Source organism: Aythya fuligula, chromosome Z (genome assembly GCF_009819795.1).
Source record: "Aythya fuligula isolate bAytFul2 chromosome Z, bAytFul2.pri, whole genome shotgun sequence".
Taxonomy (NCBI): domain Eukaryota; kingdom Metazoa; phylum Chordata; class Aves; order Anseriformes; family Anatidae; genus Aythya; species Aythya fuligula.
Window position 1 is genome coordinate 69,756,220 of NC_045593.1, and position 19,892 is coordinate 69,776,111.

A 19,892-nucleotide genomic window follows, 5' to 3' on the forward strand; every position below is an offset into this window, starting at 1 on the left:
ACTGTGTTACCCTAATTAGAAGAGAAAAAACAACAAAAAAACAAATACCCCAAACAAATGAAAGCACAAGCAGGAAATAGCAAAACTTCTTTAACTGAATCCAAAAACCTTTCTTTCCGGAACATTAAAAAGAAGAAAAGGAACTCAAACAATCTATGCTACGTGCCTGGCACAAAAACTAAGAATGCCAGCCAGCCCAGCAGGTCTCCTGTTTGTAAATTATTTAATATATGGGACATAAATCAGAAAGCAATGTTTCTTGAGACAAGATGAAAGAAATTCCGCATCTCAAAGTTAGAGCACATTCTGCACCATTTGGGCTCTCCCACTGGGTAAGAGAAGCTCCCATAGACCGAGCTTCAGTGGAAAATACCTGCATCCCACATGGGGTGAGTGAGGGCATGTTTGCCTTTGAAATGCCTTGCTGGCTTTGTTTACACAAGGTGGTCTGGAGAGGCTTTTGCACAAGCAGCAGCACTGCTCCCTCCTTCTTAAGCTTCGCATCACCCTGCAATGTTTTGACATATGAGCCATGTGTTTTGTATGGCAGGCTGCTCTGATAATTTCCTTCAGAGATTTTTGGCTCAGTGCTCTCCAGACTACTGGCAAATTAAGTAATTCTGTGGGATGGGAGAGTAGGATCAAACAGAGTAATTCTGTGTTTCCTTCTGTTTTCTTCTTGTGATTCATCTTTTTGTTTGGGCTTCATGAGACAGCATAGTAAGAGTAGTCAACAAAGAGAAGAAAGGTGACATTGAAAGGGCACATTTCCTAGATTTGTTTCATCTGGCACCAAATTGCTTAGCAAGTTGCTGTTTCATTTTTGCCAGCTAAGGTGAGACCAGCCTTGCAGCTTTAGACTGGCAAACACTGCTAAGAGACAATATCCTTCTTTACATATGAGTGGCCATACACTGATGATTGTCTGCAGTTTTTAATTGTTACTGGGGCAACCAAGAGAGCCTGTACCTGCTTATGTACCCCAACATGGCCCATGGGGTTCCAGCAGAAAGGGCTATTGCTTTCATAGCTCTGCAATATCTTAATCCTGTAAGGTCTGCTAGAAGAGGTCCTGAGCATCAGCTTTAGGAGTGGGTCTGAGCTGCCTTCTGCTACAAGTGGGTCTCTCGGGTCCATCGCCTGCATGGATGTCAATGGTTTTTTCCTCTGCAGTTCATTCAGGGAGACCCTGCTTCTTGTATTGGGCAGGCTCTGGATATGTCTTGTATTGTCTTGTGCTTTGAGATGCTTCATGATTTAATATCTGCAAAAAATTTGGTGTGCTTCATGAGAATCTTAATACTGAGAAAAGAAATCAGGAAAAGTGGGAAATGACAGTGGAGGGACAGATATACAAAACTCTAGGGACACTGAGGATGTGTATGTCCTGGCAAAAGACTGATGGAGAATAGAGGGAAGATACTAAACAGAGAAAGTACAGGAATTAAGATAAAAAGAAAGATGCTGGTGACAGAGGAGAAGGAGTGGTCCTGAGCTTCTGTAATGCACTTACTGGTAGAAATTAGACAGAAACTCAGAGTCCAGGCATCCCTGTAGTGCAGAACAAATTGGAGACCAACAGTCTGGCATCTTGCAGTTGGCTGACAGAGACGGTGGAGCCCGCTATGGGGAGATGCCCGTGTTGTTATCAGTGTGCCTGTGTACTAGTCCTCCAGACTTCCATCCTGCTTGTGACACTGCTGGGGTCCTGTGCAGGGCTCCAGTATATGACCATGAGATTAAATCCCATTTTGTCCTGCTTGCCAGAATAGTGTGGGGCTGTTGGCAGAAAGTTAGCGGTGAGTAAATGGCCTTATTCTGGCATTTACTTTTGCCTCTGCAGCCTTCCAAGATATGTTAATATAGGCATTGCAACACAATTTCCTGGTTGATTAAGAACACAAAATTGTCTTTTTTCCTGGTCACCTGAAATTTGGAGCCTGGCTTGAGCTTCCCACAGACCACACAGCTTTAGATCATCTCAGTGCCAAATCTAACCCTTCTGTATCTGGGCTGAGTAACCAGTAGAAGGTGTCTTAATTAATAAAGAAGACATGAAATGGGAACAGCATGAGGTGGCTTTAAATTTAGCTGCCTTTGAGGCGAAATGCTGTGTTATTTAAAGCTGAACATGCTGATGCCATTTGGCCCAGCGGTACAGAAAGAAAAGGTGGACAATTGAAACTATGTCTGGAATGGAAACTCTGTCCTGTTCGAGCTGGAGAGGCAGTACAATGCCATTACCTTGAGTGTAGTTTCGCCAGGACACAAACCTGCACTTACAAAAAGCACTTGAAGATCTTTAATTATCACAGCAGGTTGGGACCTCAGTTTTAAATCTCATCGGGAAAGCATTTGCCCTCTGACATCAGGCTGAGTCACTGGCTCTGGTAAGAGCTTGGAGGAAAGAGCAAGTGTGCCGTTTGTCAGACCATGGGGCCTCTTCTTGCAGAGATGGTTCGTCCGGAGGGAGGCAGGTGTGACTCGTGATTAGTGCTCTGCATTACCTGAAAGCAAATATGCCAGTCAGATAGGTTTGTAATGCTTCCAAAGTGTTTGATAATTATTTGTTCTTCAAGATTATACACATCAGGCATTGCACGTGTTGTTCTCTCTGTCTTTTCTCTGCCAAGTATGGATTTATTTACAGTGCAGATTTCTACTTGACAAATGAGGTAATTCCTCAAGTGAGATAATTTGCTTTCTTTGGTGCACAGGGGCAGTTGTCCATGCTTGCATACCAATGCCCTGTGTAACAAGTTCGTTACGAGTGAATTAGAAAGGAAGCAAGACCTTTCACAATATCAGGAATGAATGTCACGCACAGCTGATGTTGCGTGAGTTTTGTGCAGGGAGCATGATATTTTACCAAGAGGGCAATGGAGTGGCAAAGGCCCAGGCTTCTTTCAGTGCATTCAGCATGAGCTTTGCTGGGGGAATAGTGCAGGCTTGTGCCCAGCAGACTCGATATGCCAGGAGAGCAAAGGCCCCAGGCGTAAGCCTGGGCCAATGATAGATGGCTTGTGCTCAGTTGTCCTCGTGGCCTAAATTACACATGCATTTCTCACAAGTGTGCGTACTAACCAGGAATTATTTCAGCTGTAGACAAAGCAATTAAGCTAATTTTCTCGCTGTGTACAGTGTGCCAGCAGCTGGCAAATGGTTTGCAGGAGGGCTCCTAAAAGTGCTAGCATTAGCCAAATTATTGTCACGGATAATCAGAGATAAGTTTCCTCACATTGCCAGTGAAATGCACAGTTCAGTTAGGCTTTGGGAGGGAGGAACTCATTGCAGCAAGAAATGCTTTTCTTCTTATAAGGCTCCTACAATGAAACAGTTTTCCTTTGATTGGTGAGTGACTTCCTTATCAGTGTTGTATCTGGCATCTGGAAATAATAGCTAAAATTTATTTTATTGTTAGCAGTGGGCTAATCCCTTCTGCAGCTGGAAAATACAATTTGTTCACTACTTTGTCACATAAGCTGCACAGCTAATGTTGAATTAAAAAGGCTGCTCTGTTGCTCTAGCAGCCAAAAAGTCCATCATGTTTATAAGTCTAATGCTAGAAGACTGCAGGTGAAAACATCCCTTTTAAACACACCTTTTACCCTGCTTCCCACCAGGATTTCCAGTCCACAAGGATCAGATCCCATATGACAAACAGCACTTGGCTGATCCCAAGTGAAACAAAGCAGAGGGGAAGGACCAAGGTGAGAAACTCCTGTGCAAGGCACAGCTGCTTGGTAAGTTCTGTGTGTGCTGTGCTGTTAGGTCTGAAAGGCACTACTGTGGAAAAGAAAGAGTTTGGTGGGTTTAGCAGCATAAAGTCTTGGTCAATTAACTCTGAATGTGCCTGGGGTGAGTGGACACCTTAATGGTGGCAATCGTGGTGCTGATATTAGGCTCTGTGAGAAAACAGCTGGAGCCTTTTGCAAGCTCTGAAAAAGACGGCAAAAGCTCCTGAAGCCTCTCCGGTGAGCAGAATACCCTGCTTGAGGACATGTGGGGCAGCAGAAATGCAATTGTCATCATTTCCTTGTTAGGCACTCACTTACAGGGCGTAGTGCCGCATCCAGGCCTCAGCCCGAGCAGCAAAGGGTTTGTGCCTGGTGCTGGGTGGTGGTAGCGAGGTTTGCAGGCCTGGGCACTACGATGGCAGAGCAGAGAGCTCCTTGTTGGGCTTTTGGTGGTGTGGCACGTTGTGTGTTTCAGGGGTAGCTCGCCCATTGCATTGCCTCCTCCTCTCCCATGGCATTGGGCATTTGGACAGTGAGAGCCCACGGAAGAAGGCTGCATACATTACTACTTTAAAGTCAGGCAGGGAGAGATCATAAAACACAAGCTCAAAAACTTAAGGTTTAAGGCTGTGCCTGCGAGGGCAAGATAACATTGATAGAATAGGATTTTCACATTGTTTCAAAGGACTTATCCAGGAATTTACGCACAGGGGCAGGCTCATCTCTGTTGCAGTGCCATTGATCTCAGTGGCGCTGCTATATGGTAATGGTTGCCTGGACTCCTTGAAATGGATTTGGGGAGGAAAATAAAAATGCCACCAGGTCCAACAAGTGTACCTTCAGTTGCAACACTGCATTTGAAAAGGTCTGTTTGTCATACCAGCCCTTTAGTTTTCTTATGGCTTTTTTGATCTTCAAAGGACTTTACGGGTATTGATTAATCTCAGAGCAGACCTGTAAGGTAGATGCAGTGAGTAAATATCACCTCTGCCTCAGAGGCTGGGAAATTGAAACAGAGGAGTTTTGGCCACACAAGAAGCTGAATTAGCCCACGTGAGCACCTGGCTATTCACCCCAGCCTCAGACCTCTCGATCATTCCTCTGTCAAATAAATGAAGTATTGTCCTACATTCTGCTCTTCACTACCCTAGCAAGCACTTCTTTTGAATTAATGTCTGATCCTGTGGGACACTGAACTCAATATCAATCCATTTTTTTTATAGAAAAAAAACCTCGCTGGAGTTATCCCAGAGAAACTGGCTAGAGTTGTATGAGCAAGCTTGCATTGCTCCTTCCTTTTATACTCACAAGGAGAAGGGGCATGGGAGAGCACATCTGCAATCAAATAGAAGCTGGTAGGGCTTAGATGGGTTGCCATTTAAAAACCTCACTGGCCAGCACTGTCTTTACCAGATATAAAATCAAACTGACTGTACTAAAGTGTGAAATATGCACTGGATGACCTATGTCTACACATTTCACCCTGAACTGTGCAAGTACTAATGTAATAGATAATGAGAAACGCACTGCAGTTCATGTGGGATTGTGGTAAAGAACCAGAGAAAAATTTGCAGACAGCTGGTTTTAGCTGAGAAGCAGTTTTGCAGTGAGCTAAACTAGTTATGAAGTGTCATGGAATTAAACAAAATTATTTTATGTGTATGAAGGTGGGGGGATTGAGGAGGTAGGAGAGCAGGAGAAGGAAAAGGAGTAGAAAAGTCAGCATTCAGTTTTCCTATTCCAGAAGAGTTGTTTGCTTTAAAACATAGCTGGATTTTATCTGAAAGAGGAAAAATCAGTCAAAATGCTTGATCTGTGGCATTTTGGTTGTCTCCTGGAGAACTACTTCATAGCTGTTAGCCTTTCTGGTAAAGACAGAAGGGCAGACATTAGGTCACTTTGCTTTGAAAGTCATAAGATGTTACAGAATGGACAACTCGATGATGCCAGGGGTTATCTTCCAAGCAGCATTTTTTGCTGGTAGCTCACCAACAAAGTATTGCAAAGTTTCTGCTTGTGCTCCAGGGAACAACAGTTCAAAGGTAGCTGGCATTTAAAAATGATGTTTCTTAACCTGAGGCACCTTGCAAATATTTTCAATTTCATCCTGCACCTAAATTAATGCTTAGAGACAGCCAGTGCAAATATTCCCTTTGACTTCTCGGTTCAAGACTTAGATGAGCAGTTTTCATTTGTTGAGACTGAGTGCTCTTCTGCAGCCTATATACCACGTTATGTGCTTTTCAGGGATCTGGGGATAATTATGAAGCTAAAGTATTATTTGAAACTAATTTCAAACAAACAAAAAATAATTATTGTAAATACAGAATGCTCTGATGGTGGTGTAGAGATCTCTATTTTTAAGGGGTATTAAGGACAACCCTTCTCTATATTCCATGCAAGACTTTGAAGTCAGATCCACTGAAAACATAGGTTTAAGCTACAAGTAATTCTATAACAGTGTTTTCTGGTTTTATAATCCACAATAGTCTGTGGGGTTTTGACCATATTTACAGTAACTGAATACATTTGTTGGCATATTGTACATCCAACTGTATTTAAAGTTGGCAATGTAATCCATTCCTTCATTCACATATGGTGATAAGATCTGTGAATTTTATAATCATATTGCCAGTAATCACAATTATGAAAGTTATTCTCAGAAATAACCATGTAAGGCAGAAATAATTTCCTGTTGTTAACTGAATTGCAACAGGATCTGTTTCACTAAAGTTGAAAAACAATAATTAAATACCTTTTCCTAACATTAGTTTCTCTGAATCTCCCTGCTTTCTCTCTCCCCCCTCCCCTTCTCTTTTTGGGAAGTGATAAATGAAAATGTATTAATACATTTAATACAAATAAATGCACTGGAACAGGCTGCCCAGGGAAGTGGTGGAGTCACCATCCCTGGAAGTCTTCAAAAGACTTTTAGATGTAGAGCTTAGGGATATGGTTTAGTGGGGACTGCTAGCGTTAGGTCAGAGGTTGGACTCGATGATCTTGAGGTCTCTTCCAACCTAGAAATTCTGTGTGATTCTGTGTAATATATGCAGAAACAGGTGTTTTATTAAAGGTATTAGGTATGGAGAGTAGAGTTGAATGCTAGACCAGAGGAATGCCCATGACAAAGTATAACCTCAGTATAAAGAAGTCCATTCATTCTGGAATGAATGCTGTGAGGAAGAAGAAGAAAAAAAAAAGAATGAAAAAAAAAAAGAATTTTCCTTCAGGGAAAAAAATCTTAATAATGTTAAAGAGGCCATGAATTAAAATGACCTTTCAGATTATGAAAGGGAAGAAATTACTCAGAGAACTGCTTAAAGAAGATGGTGAGGATATCTTAGTAAAACTGAATTAAAGGTGGGTTTTTTAGTGGCCATCTTCCTGTTTCATAACACAGAGTAAGAGATATGTGTATCTTCAAAAACAGTGTTGAATATTTGAATCAGAGCACACTATTTGGCTCTCTTCCAAGGGCTTGTTGAATTAGAGGGTGGCTATGAAGTAAATACCATCTTTTATTTTTGGCAGGGCTGATATTTGATTCATCTAGGGTCTCTGAAAGAGACAGTGCCAAAGTGAAACAAACAAACAACAAAAAACAAAAATACCTTGCTGTAACCATTTGAAGGCAATCTGGAAAGTGTAAATATGCAGCGTTTTTAAATAACCTTTCAGCATGATTGAACAACCTCTGATGTTCCGGCCCTCTTCAGGGCAGTGTCACTCACATCCTTTACCTGATATTGTATGAATTGCCCATGCAGGAAATTTAAGTGGGGAGAGACATTAGCAAACCACTAGACCAGGGCTGCAGAGAGGAACGGAGGGGTGAAGAAGCCCTGTATCTCCAGAAGCTTACAGGAGATCCTCCAGCGAACCTCTTGCTTTTTCAATGTGACCCCTCCTGGCAATCTGGCAATACTTCCTTTTTTTTTTTTTTTTTTTTTTTTTCTTTCGTTCCCCAGGCAGTGGCTGTACTTGTGAGCCTGAACTGTCAAGGTTAAGAATACCCTGCTGGAACTCTCAGAAAGAACATAACCCCAACTCCCCAGCGATCAAACCAACAGAAATCCCGTGTTAGCACAGAACACTCTTTCTCTCAGATGTGCATTTTCTTCTTCCTGCTGGGACTCATTTCAGAGTCTAACACTAGTTTAAAGAAAAGACGAAATAGGAAAAATACCCTTTTCCCTCTTTCATCTCAGGAACACATTGTAACAATTGTAATCCAAGCTGCACCAATTTTGAAAGGATCTTTCTCTCCATGTTCCGTCTACAACTCCTGATCTTTGGTCCCAGATGAAAACTGATGCTGTGCTCAGTACTTTGTTGCTAAGTGACCCACACAAAATGTCTGTGCTGGTTTTCCTTCTCTTCAGTGTTTGACCATGATCAAGAAAACCAGGCAGTTAGAAGATGTATTTCATTCACATGCAAAATTTTTCTAAAAGCATAAGATGATTTTTTTTTTTTTTTCACTTTTAGGTCCAGGAATGAAATAATTTCCACTATTATAATCTCCAGCTTCTGGACAGAGAATTCAGGAGAGTGGGAGCCTAGCTGCAAAGTGGGAGTAATATGTGGCAAAGGGAAGCAGAACCTAAATACTGACTCAGCGAGCTTTTTGTTATCCTTACCCCCAGAGGTCTAGCTCAATTTTAGTAGAAAGACAAGATCATAAAACTGGGAGGATAGTCAAAGCCCTAATTTCCTTTTCTCGAGGGACTGCTGCTTGATGGATGGCTGCTGAATTTGCCTGTGAATGCCCTCATTTTTTAAAAAAAAGCCTTGCACCAGGAATAGCTACTGAGGCAAGGGAGCTAAGTCAGCTTAACTAATGATTTAATGAATTGGTCCAAGGCAGAAAGACTGGGTGATGAAATCAACCCATAGCATATAATCACGTATTTTTCTTTAAAGTGGCCTTGACCTTCTTCCTTAAGAATTTCACCTGAGGGGGAATATCGGCTGACATGCCATGGATGAGGTTTAATTCTGTATTGCGGTATGCTGATCAGGAGCACTGCTGTGTGACCATCACAGGCTTCCTGCCGACCCCAGCGGGAGACAAGTCTGCGGTTCAGCAGGGGAGAGTTACTGAGTGCAGGCTGCAGGTCTTTGCTCATGTTGTTTGAAGGAGGGAGCACTCTGACAGTGCCTCAGGTGCCAAAGAGGCAGCGAAATGGAGCTGGCGTGGCAGAGGGGCAGCAGCCCGCAGGCACGCTTGTAGCCAGGAGATGATGTGTGCTCACAGCCTTAAATTATGCTGAACAGCCGTGCCTCTGCCAAGCCAGCTGTAAGCAGTGCTATGCTCCAGGAGGACCTGAGGATTAAAGGATCATCTGCAATGCAGATCAGATTGTCTTTCACGGAACCAGAGAAGTCACAGGTGAAGTAGGAGCAAATGCAAGGTCCAGTGGTCAATGGGACTTTTCTGTGGTCTATATAAGAGAAACAGAACTGATACCTGGGTTAATTCCCTAAGCAAATTTATCATTACTATTCCCACACCCCCCCTCCCCATTTTATTAAAAAAGGCAGTGAAGCAAAGCACTGCCAAAATGCATTGTATTACCAGAACATTGTCACAGCATTGCCTTATAATGGGAATTGACATCTGAGCCAAAGCACTGTGATTTTCTTCAATAATACATTGCCATAAGTACTTCTCCCTGAGGAGGAGCTGCATCCCCATGATCCCATGACAAAGGAGAGAGTCTGGCACATAGACAGTGTCATCCTGTCTCTGAATCACATGGACCCCTTTAACTAGCAGTAAAGAAAATACTATATTTATATATATATATATATATATAAAATCTGGATTTATTTGTTTTCCTTCTTTTTAGGTGTGGGGTACAGCTGTGCAGACTGTAGGCAACAACCACTTGCTCTGATGTGGCATCCCAAGCAGCAGGGAAATGGAGCATGGCCACAAGCACACAACTTCTCTCCTTCACGCAGAGCTTTGTCTTGTGCATGGGGAGCACCAGTGTGTGTCTGTCCTGTCGTGAATCACTGGCTCACGACGCCGGTCAGGCACAAGCACTGCAGAACAGCTTGGGTGAGTGATTGATTCACGGCTGATGCATTTCACTGCTGATTCCCTGCCCTGTCAGATTCAGTTGTGTTGCCCAAGGACTCCCAAACACCAGAGTGAAGGAGAGGTAACTTTTCAGATGTAAAGTTTTATTTCCACACCACCTTTAATGATGCTGTCTGGCAGCACGTAAGCACCCCAACTGCACGGTGATGACTGTAGATTATGATGAGCCAGTTAATATCCAACAGGAGCAGGTGTCTTAGTGCTGACATCCCTGTGAGGACTGGAGATAGAGGCAGCACTTTGGGGTGGGAGGTCTGGTATCCATTCATGTCCCAGAAAAAGCTTGCAGGTGATTTTGGCAGTCAACAGTCTAAAAAGAAAACTCTTTCCTGTCGAAAAGCCATTTCTGGGAAGTATAGAAAGAGTTTTTTTTTTTTTTTTTTTTTTTAATTTTTATTTTTTCCCTAGTTTTATGCCCACAAGTTCACCAGAGGGGTTTGAAGTTGTACATAACCCAGTGAAAATGGAGCCGTGACCCTTACCAGAAACAGAGACAAGATAACAGCCCTGTGCTCAGAGGGAAACATTTTTTTTACATGCTTCTCCCAACAAGAGTTAGCAACAGTTTCTAGAAAAATGGGAAGGCAGTGTTTTTTATATCAGCACAGTGTGCTTCCTTACATATCAGTTCTGTTTTATATTTAAATTGAAATATATATATATATATTTATTATGATATCAGACATTTCCTCATAAACATTAACAAATCTTATTTATAACTTTCTCATTATATTTTTTTGAAACGTACCCTTATATGTCTGAACCAACTCGTATGATTTTTCTGCTCTACCAGCTAGATCCAACAAAAACCATGATAAAGGTATGGAAATACTGTGAAGTGAATATGGGTGTTCTTGTAGTGACTAAGGCCTTAATGGAAAGCCTACAGGAGATCCTGCACAAATGATATTTTTAAATTCTCTTTGGCAGGTCTGAGAAATTTGGACAAACTTTGCAAGTCCCTTGCATTCATCCAGCCTGTATTTGAGATGTGTTCATAGTTCTTTAGCTTATAGTAAAAAAATAGAAGGAAAAGTCTGTTCTGAACTACTAGAAAATTAGACTAGAATCAAGTTTGTATGGTGAGAACCAGCCTGCCAGAGTATTAATGACCTATTTTCCAAAGAAATCAATGAAAGTGAAGTAACTACATATCACCAACGTTCTGGGTATTAGATTTTGTCTTATAGTGCCTTGTACTAATTCTAACACAGGTGTGGAACATCTAATTCTTTTCAGAGAGAAACAGGCTGATCTTGGGCTAATTTTCATTGCAGCGTAAGCGACAGCAATAAACAAGGGAAAAAAACAACACAACAATTCATTACTGATCGATTTATTTACAGACATACCAAGTCCAGGGTTGGTAAACAGTGGCAAAAGTATACGATATGTCAAATACAAAGTTCAGCTCCTGGCAAAGTGCAAGAGAGATTTCAGCTTTCAGTTGATGTTTCAAACACATAGATACATAAATAAAGATAAAAAAAAAAAAGGCAAAAAAAAAAAACACAACACCTGCTGATTCCCATATTTCAGATTCAGGCTATTTAACAAAGCAGTTGTTGTAATTAAAAGAATATTACACACACATGTATATACATGTATAAATCATTGTGTTTTCTCTCTCAGATTGTTTGCATAATCTCCTCTGCAAGCAGAACTGTGGCACTCATGGGAGGGGGCTGGGAGGGGGCTGGGTCAAATGCCCAGCATGAGTAGGTGTTTGTTTGGTCTAGGTCGCTGAAGGACAGCTATGTGGTGATGCTCCACTGTGGTGCTGCTGAGTATGAATTGAGGGCACCACACATGGCAGCAGGGACTGGGAGGTGGGAAGGGGACCGGGCAGTTGTAACACTGCTTTCTTCTGTTTCAGCAGCAGGAGAAAGGCCGTGGGATGGGAACAGTTGTTTGCATCCCCTCTAGAGGTCCTCCATTCCCAGTGCAGGCTCCAGAGGTACCTTACCTGAAGAGTAGAGGAGCTCCTCCACTATGCAGGAGAGGAGGGTGACTGGATGATAAGCTGCCACAGCAATGCTCCATAGCATGGGGACTGTTATCCTGGAAAGCTCCGACAGAAGTCCTTTACTGCTGCTGGGTGTTTACTTGGCAGGAGGCTGTGGAGCAATCTGTTAAGCAATCACTGCTGTGCATATATGCAATACAAATACTGAGCATTCATAGTGCTGCCTGTGATGCCAGATGTTCACAGCTCTTCTCTTAACTTTTCAGTAAGGGTTTCCCACGCTGTGCAACTGTTTATGGACTTTGCTCACTTGGTGGTTGGTGACTCCTGCTGTGCAGAACTTCTGCTAGGGTCTGTATAGGCATCAGGAAAACAGCAGTGTCTTGAGGCTAGCAAATATCCTCCTGGTGCTTACACTGAGAGAGAAAAAGTTAAATAAATAAATAAAAACAAACCAGACCCTTTCAAAAAAAAAAAAAAATTAATCAGTAAAAAATCTGAGATTCTGTGGAATTAAAAGGAATTATTTTATAAGGGAGCAAAAAAAAAAAAAAAAAAAAACAAACAAACAAACAAAAAAAAAAAAAAAAAAAAAAAAAACACAACACTGTGGCACTGCCTGTGACTGAGAACAGGGATTCTGACTCTCCTGGCACAGGGTTTGCTTTGTGCAGAGCAGCATGGATGCTGCTTCAGTGTTGTTTCTGCAGCTTCCCACCCACCAAGTTGCTTCTGCTGGGTCGTGGACCTCTTTTGCCTTGTCAGACCTCGAGAAATCCCAAAGGGGGGTGAGCTGGGGAGGCTGACGTTGTTTTTGTAGGAACTGCAGCCAACATGAAGCCTTACTGCTTACTGCATTCTGCTGGATGTCAGATTTGTGTCAGCTTCAAAGGCAGCTTTAGCTGGAATGGAGTGTCCAGCTGGTGGGAAAGACTGTGGGAGGGTGTGGGTGTGAGCCATTTGTGCTGCATTCGTAATTAGCTGAACAAATTTTCCGGTGTTAATTAAGCCTGTGAATCTGTTTGTGTGGCAGGAAGTGACAGCCATTCCCACTCCATGCTGGGGTTAGAAAAGTGGGGAGGGAAGGGGACCAGGTCATGGGCCTGCTGAAGGGAGGGCCTTGATTTAACCCAGACTGTTCTTCCATGGTTTTCTGCACTTATTATGCTATTCATTTGCATATATATGTATCTATCTATCTAGCTATATATACACACACTTTTTTTCTGGCAGTTTTGAAAACCCAGCCTGGGATATGAAATTCAAGCCTGGTAGAATGTGTCCTGCGTTACATGTGCCTTCTCATGGGACATCATATCAGGAATGGATAGATTACAAATACGATGCCAAACCAAAGCTGGGCTGATCCTTTTTTAACAGCTAGAATCATCACAAAATCATAGAACATCTGAGTTGGAAGGCACCCACAAGGATCATAGAGTCCAACTCCTGGGTCCCCAAAGAACCACCCAAAAAATTAGACCATTATGTCTGAGAGTGTTGTCCACATGATTCTTGAACTCCAACAGACTTGATGCTGTGACCACTGCCCTGGGCAGCCTGTCCCAGTGCCCGACCACCCTCTGGGTGCAGACCCTTTCCCTAACCCCCAGCCTGGCCCTCCCCTGTCCCAGCTCCATGCTGTCCCCTCGGGTCTTGTCTCTGTCCCCAGAGAGCAGAGCTCAGCGCCTGCCCCTCTGCTCCCCTCCTGAGGGAGCTGCAGGCCGCCATGAGACCTCCCCTCAGCCTCTCTGCTCTGGGCTGAACAAACCAAGGGATCCCCGCTGCTCCTCATACGTCTTCCCCTCCAGACCTTTTACCACCTTTGTTGTCTTTCTTTGGATACTCTAATGGTTTTTTATCTTATACCGTGGTGCCCAGAACTGCACAAAGTAATCAAGGTGAGGCCGCACCAGCACAGAGCAGAGCGGGACAATCACTTACTTCCCTTGCCCGACTAGCAATGCTGTTCTTGATGCACCCCAGGTTACATTTGGCTCTCTTGGCTGCCAAGGCACGCACTGGTGGATCATGTTGAGCTTGCTATCAACCAAAACCCTCAGATATCTCTCTCCGGGCTGCTCTCCAGCACCTTGTCCCTCAGTCTGTATGTATAGCCAGGGTTGCCCCTTCCCACGTGCTGAATCCAGCACTTGCTCTTGTTAACTCCACATGGCTGGTGACTGCCCAGCTCTCTAATTTGTTCAGATCCCTCTCTACCCTAAACTGAGTCAACAGCTCCACCCAATTTGGTATTGTCTGTGAACAAAAAACTTTCAAGTCCTTCATCCAAATAAAGGACAATTCAACAATTTTCATTGGTTTTAAATCATTGAAGAGGACAGGTCCTATAGTGGAGCCCTGGGGAACCCCACTAGTGACAGGTTGCCAGCCTGATGTAACCCCATTTACACGAACCCTCTGGGCCTGACCTGTCAGCCAATTGTTCACCCATCTTTTTATTCTTTTATCTAACTGTATTCTGGTCATTTTGTCTAGAAGGGTACTGTGAGAGACAGTATTGAAAGATTTATGAAATCCAGAAAGTTTACATTGACTGGCTTCCTATGGCCAATTAGCTGGGTGATCTTTTAGTAGAGGGAGATTCAGTTTGTTAGACATGACTTTCCCCTAGTGAACTCATGTTGGCTCTGATCAGGTGTTTTTCAATAACTCCCAAAATAATCTTCCCCATAATTTTATCAGGCATAAATTTATCAGTTCTCTGGCTTCCACAGATTATATTTATTTAATATCTAGAACATTTTGTCAATATTGTGAATTTGATTTTAAATAGCTTTGTACAATCTGATGGCAAAGTTTTAATATGAGAATATTCTTCTATCTCTACATCTTGAGTGTTTAACAAATAAATTCTGTTCTTAGTAAATAAATATGTATCTCAGCAATTCAGGGCAGTTTGGGCTTGTCAAAGGTATCCTGAGTCAAATAAAAGGCCTAGAATGTAATGGAGCTGGGAATGTCCCAGTTGTGTGCTACAAAACTGTGCAGAATTCAAATCATCAGCTTTTATGAAAACTCTGGGGATCATTAGCACTTATGACATTGTAAGACAGGATTAACTCTGTTGCAGCCAGTCAGATCTCATCGAGATAAAATGGATGTATTGGGCCATATACACAGACAGACAACAGAACTTGGCTTGAGATGACATTGTTATTGCTTGCTTAGTTTCATCTCCGGTCAGTAAAGACTGCTCATTCTTATTAAGGCAAGAACTCATATTTCTCATGGCCTGTAAACAAATAAGTCTGCTTGCTGTGTACACTGTTATATGAGAGATGTTATGGCAGCTACCTATCATATTTCTGCAGTCCTGCTATTCCTGGTCAAGAATAGTGTTTATTACAGCTGTACCTGCAACAAACCTCAACCCTCTCATGTGTTGTAATGAGTGAAGCAGATCTGGAGCCAGTGGAAAAAGGTGAAAACAGTGTCCTTGTGTTCCCATAGCACCTCATCTCCTGCTTGTTGCAGGTGTTAATGGCACAGGGAAGGAGGTAGAATGGAAGCACACCTCGAAAGGCAGCTGAGAGACCTAAACACATCTGGAAACACTTATCCATTCTCCTTCTTCCTTTTCTTACTTCTCCCCCCATATGCTCCAATAAAACATTTATTTTCTGCCTGCAGTGAGTACTGTCAGCCAGAGAACTGCAGGAAAATCGGTAATTGCCTGGTTAAATTGTCTGAAGCCAGAGTCATGGTGCAGTGCTGTCCCAGAGATTGTCTGGAGGCATTAAATAAAAGGGAAATATAAGAATAATATACTTCCTTCTGCTTACAAGATATAAAATAGCTGAAGACTCCGGCTTTCAGGAGCAGAAGTCAAACAAGCCTAGCTTAGCGTAGAAAGCTCGTTATTTAGGGTAAAGGGATTTAGTTTAAAGTTCCAGAGGTTGTGATGGTTTTGCTCTCTGATCCCTTAATCTTCTTCCAAAGGATGTTGGAATGAGCTACCTTTCAGGAGGAACTCTTGCAGAATGCTGGAAATGAGATTTCCTTTCAGAGATGCAGTACCCCAATTTAGCAGAACAACAAATATCTTTGTAGTAATGGGCGTTGTGCTGAACTTTAATGTCAGATTCAGAGTTCATTCCTGATGTTTCTGTTATTCAGCTTGAGCTGTGGCTGGCTGCTCTGTTCTTTTGCCCCTTCCCTCCCCCCCCCCCCCCCCTTTTTTTTCTTGTATATTAATTTTTAATTAAGGAAAATCTCAAGGAGTAAATCAGTCCAAATTCATAATTGGAACTGATATCATGCTTTTCAATGGCGAAGGGACTAAAACAGACTTTTATGTTAGCTTATGTAACTGCAATAGAGGAAACTTCAAGAGTTGATACTTGGACATCATTTAGTATAAAGGACTGCATCCAGCTTCAAGGATAGAGGTTTGTCAATGCTGTCTTTGTAAACATTGGGACTTTGCTTTGGTATTGAAAAGGGCAGATCGTTTTGATATTTGACAATTAGATGTCAAGCTGAGAAAAAGTACTGATTGCTAAATGAACATTTCTTTACTTATTTATTTAAGAGGAAGCCTATGATTGAGAGAAAGAGAATTAAGTTCACTTTTGCTTTTGCTGAGATCCTTCCATTGTTCCTATAGATACTGAAGGCACTTAATTTAGGGACAGCCAAGGACATAGCTATCAGTACCCAGTGGAACATTTTGTCATTGGAGAAACAAGGTAAAATTCCACCATGGACAGCCCTGTAGAGCAAGGAAACCTAAGAAGTTCCCCTATAAAGTACTAACTGTAATTTTCAATGATACTTAGAGGCTGAGATAATATTCCCATTTTCTCCTGTACAACTGAACCTCATTCCTTCCTGTTATATAGTTTATACAAAAAATAGTAAAAAAAAAAAAGTCCTCCCTGGAACTGACACTTCAATTAAGAAAAAAAAAAACACAACACAGAACAAAATAGGAAGAGCCATAAATCTGAAATTCAAATACCTCAGCCTGCCAGGAAATGTGATCGGCTGCATACAAGGGTTGCATCTGCTCTGCTTTATTCCCACCGACAGCAGGCTGCCCACAGAGACTGCACCACCTCCCACTCCTCCTCTTGTTAAGTTGCTGAAATGCTGCCCAAATCCAGCAACACAAAATTGTCACTAACACACTTTTTCAGTGGGGCCCTGTTACCCACTTCAGAATGGATATTTGTTGCTTCCTGGTTCGGTGTTGCAAGGCATTTGAGGCAGTGGCTTTGGCTGTTTTAACTAGTTTGTTGACTGGCCAGTGCATTCTCAAGGCAGTTGGCAGCACCATCACAGACCTCTGCTGTGGTTTGATCCATCCCATCCCTGTGATGAATGAAGATGAGAAAGGAATTAAAGAACTCCTGTCTGGGAAAGAAAATAGCTCCTGTTTCTAGGGGGCTTGTTTTCATTGGTTCTGAAAAATCTATTACTTCTCTCTTTTAAGTAATTCCTCTGTAGAGATGCTATTTTAATAAAGCTCTGCAAAATGGCTGCAGCTAGAGGGAAAAGCATGTATGTGATGGTGGCTTCAAAGGGATATGCTTTTATTATGAGCCTTCCCTGCTCTCCCTCTGATTTCATTTTCTTTTGTGCTCTGTCTCACCCTTGGTTTGTTTCTAAATTTATTGTCTCCCCCTTCTCCCCAATGGAAAAGAGATGTAATGCAGCATCCAATTTATTTGGAAACCCATTGTCTCGAGGGAAATCTGAGCACAAATATCTTGATACTTTATACCAGAGCTTGTTCTGTGGAGGAAGGTGAACGTACTGTGCATGTGGGATGTAACTCTTCCCATGTGGAGTGTATCCGACAGGCTGCAAGGTTTGTTCTCCTCTTGTAACTGCCTTCTTTAATAAAGTTAATACCTGTCTGTGGTGAGGATTGGGTGTATCTTTCAAAGGAGGCCCCACTGTGCAGCTGTGAGTCAGACAACGAACAACTGTGAAAGACATCATCCTTGGCAGCTGGCTGGAGTGGGAGTGAGCCATAAACCCAATGTGAGGCTGATCCTCTATGTGTTGCGCACGGTGGGACTGCAGGATCTTGGGTTACTGTGGTCCTATGGCTTGCCTTGCTGGCTTGGTTTGTTGCTGTTGGCTCATGAGCTTTTCATGTGTAACCAACTGTTCAAAGCAACTGGGGTGAGAGTGGAGGGAGAAGCAATGGCAAAATCCCATCTGCTGCTCTGTGTCTCCTTATGGTTCTCTCCTGGTGCCCACTTCTGAATGTGGAGGGCCTGGAGAGCAGTGGGTGCAGCAGGACTTAGCGTCCCTGCTGGAGTTTCTGGTCCTCTGACACCCTGCACAGATCCCCACCAGATCTTATGGGGTCCCTGCCTCATTCCCCTGGTATCCATGAAGCTGAGACCAATCTCTCCCTTGGCCAGAAACCCATCCCCACTGGGGAGGATGTTGGAAGCCTTTAATCTATGGTGGGGAGTGATGGGAGGGATTAGCTGCAGGGAAATTCTGTTTTGCTGAGCATTTTGAGTTGAGCATCCAGGAGAAATCAAAATGACAGCATTTGCTCTGCCCACGTGGAGGGCTCTTAGCCATTTCTTTTGCTGCCTGCAGGGAGAAAGAGGCTGTGGAAAGAGAGCCAAAAAATCTGGTCTGGTTCTCCTGCTGATCTTCCATTCTCCCTTAAGGGAGAGAGGATTTCACAGATATTAGAAAAAAACAAAATCCCTTCCCAAATTGTGAGAGAAGTGGGAATGACAACGTTTATCCTTGTGAAACAACTGCCAGGCTTAACTGCTGTCTGCAGTCAGCATGCCACACCTGCTGAGCCCTGTGCTGCCCATTTCCAGGAGGTCCCAGGGCAGGCTGAGGGGCAGGACACAGCCGAGGGAAGCAAATGCACCTTGCACACAGCTGGAGCTGTTTAGTGAGCTGATTATTGTGGTATGCTGATGTGCTGCAAAGGCCTGATGTGCCTAGGCACACAAGCGTTAAGGCAGAATGGCGTGGAATTGACAGTTCTATATATTTACTTGCATCTTGATCAGCCCCCTATTTTTTCTCCCCTTTGCTTTCTATTTTTATATGCATAGTTCATTCTTGAGAAGTAGCCTCTTCAATGCAAATAAAAATCTAAATCAGAGACAACAGGCTGCTTTGTGTGAATCTGTAATTCAAATTGCTGCTAGGGCATGGAAATGTCACGGGTTCTTTTTGACAGACTGCATCTGCTTTGTGTTAGTCCTATCAAGATCCATCTATCCATAAAACAGGTCTCCCTCCACTGCTGGAGGAATGCAACAAAGGCTGACAAAAATAAGGGAAGGGTCATCTGCAGAAGTGTTCTTTAAGGGATTTGGGATTTCTGCTTGCTTTCTAACCAACTAACATGAGATGTTTCGGAGAAGTGGTGGTTGGTAGGAGTTTTCAGTGCACATTGTTGGGACCAGCACTTAATAACCATGCATCAGGTTCCCTATAAATAGGATTGGGATAAACATCCTCCACAGTGCCTCCCAGAAGTTGCAAAAAAAAAAAAAAAAGGCTTAGTTTCTGAGATTTTAATATATATATTATATGAAAGCTTCATATTTTTCTTTTCCAACCAGGAATATCAGCCTGTTCACACATGCAGTAGGTCAGAAATAACTCAGGATGTAACACTGTGCCATCCCCACATGTCTATGCAATATACAGGCTGGGCAGGAAAATTTTAGGGATAGGCAATCCAGTGAGAGGTAGAGGTTCACCGAGAAGGTGGCTTTTGGATGATGATGGCAGGAGCCTGAGGAAGAGACTCCGGGAGGTAAAGTGAATGGTGTACAGGTCAGAGGTTTAATGGTGAAGGTAGTTAATAAGAGATCAGTCATGGAGCTGCTCTGGTAGAAAAGATGTTGTGGATTTGTCCCATATAACAACATGTCATTTGAGTCTGGTGTTATAAAGCTTGGAAATGTAAGCATGTTTTCATTCTCCAGAAAAATCTGGGCCTTCTCATCTTCCCCTGTTATCTGTTTCTTTTCTCCAGAAGAAAACCACCTCACAGCATCCTCAGGCATCCCTTTCTTGTGACAGAAAGTGTTTGTGTCAGTGTACATGTGTA

The 19,892-nt window shown here is 42.8% G+C and overlaps 1 protein-coding gene across 1 annotated transcript in view; it reads left to right on the forward strand.

Annotated features, from left to right (window-relative positions):
• LOC116500972 (tetraspanin-36-like) overlaps positions 1-19,892 on the forward strand; it is a 136,522-nt gene that overhangs the window by 56,931 nt on the left and 59,699 nt on the right. The gene's annotated exons all lie outside the window — the stretch shown is intronic.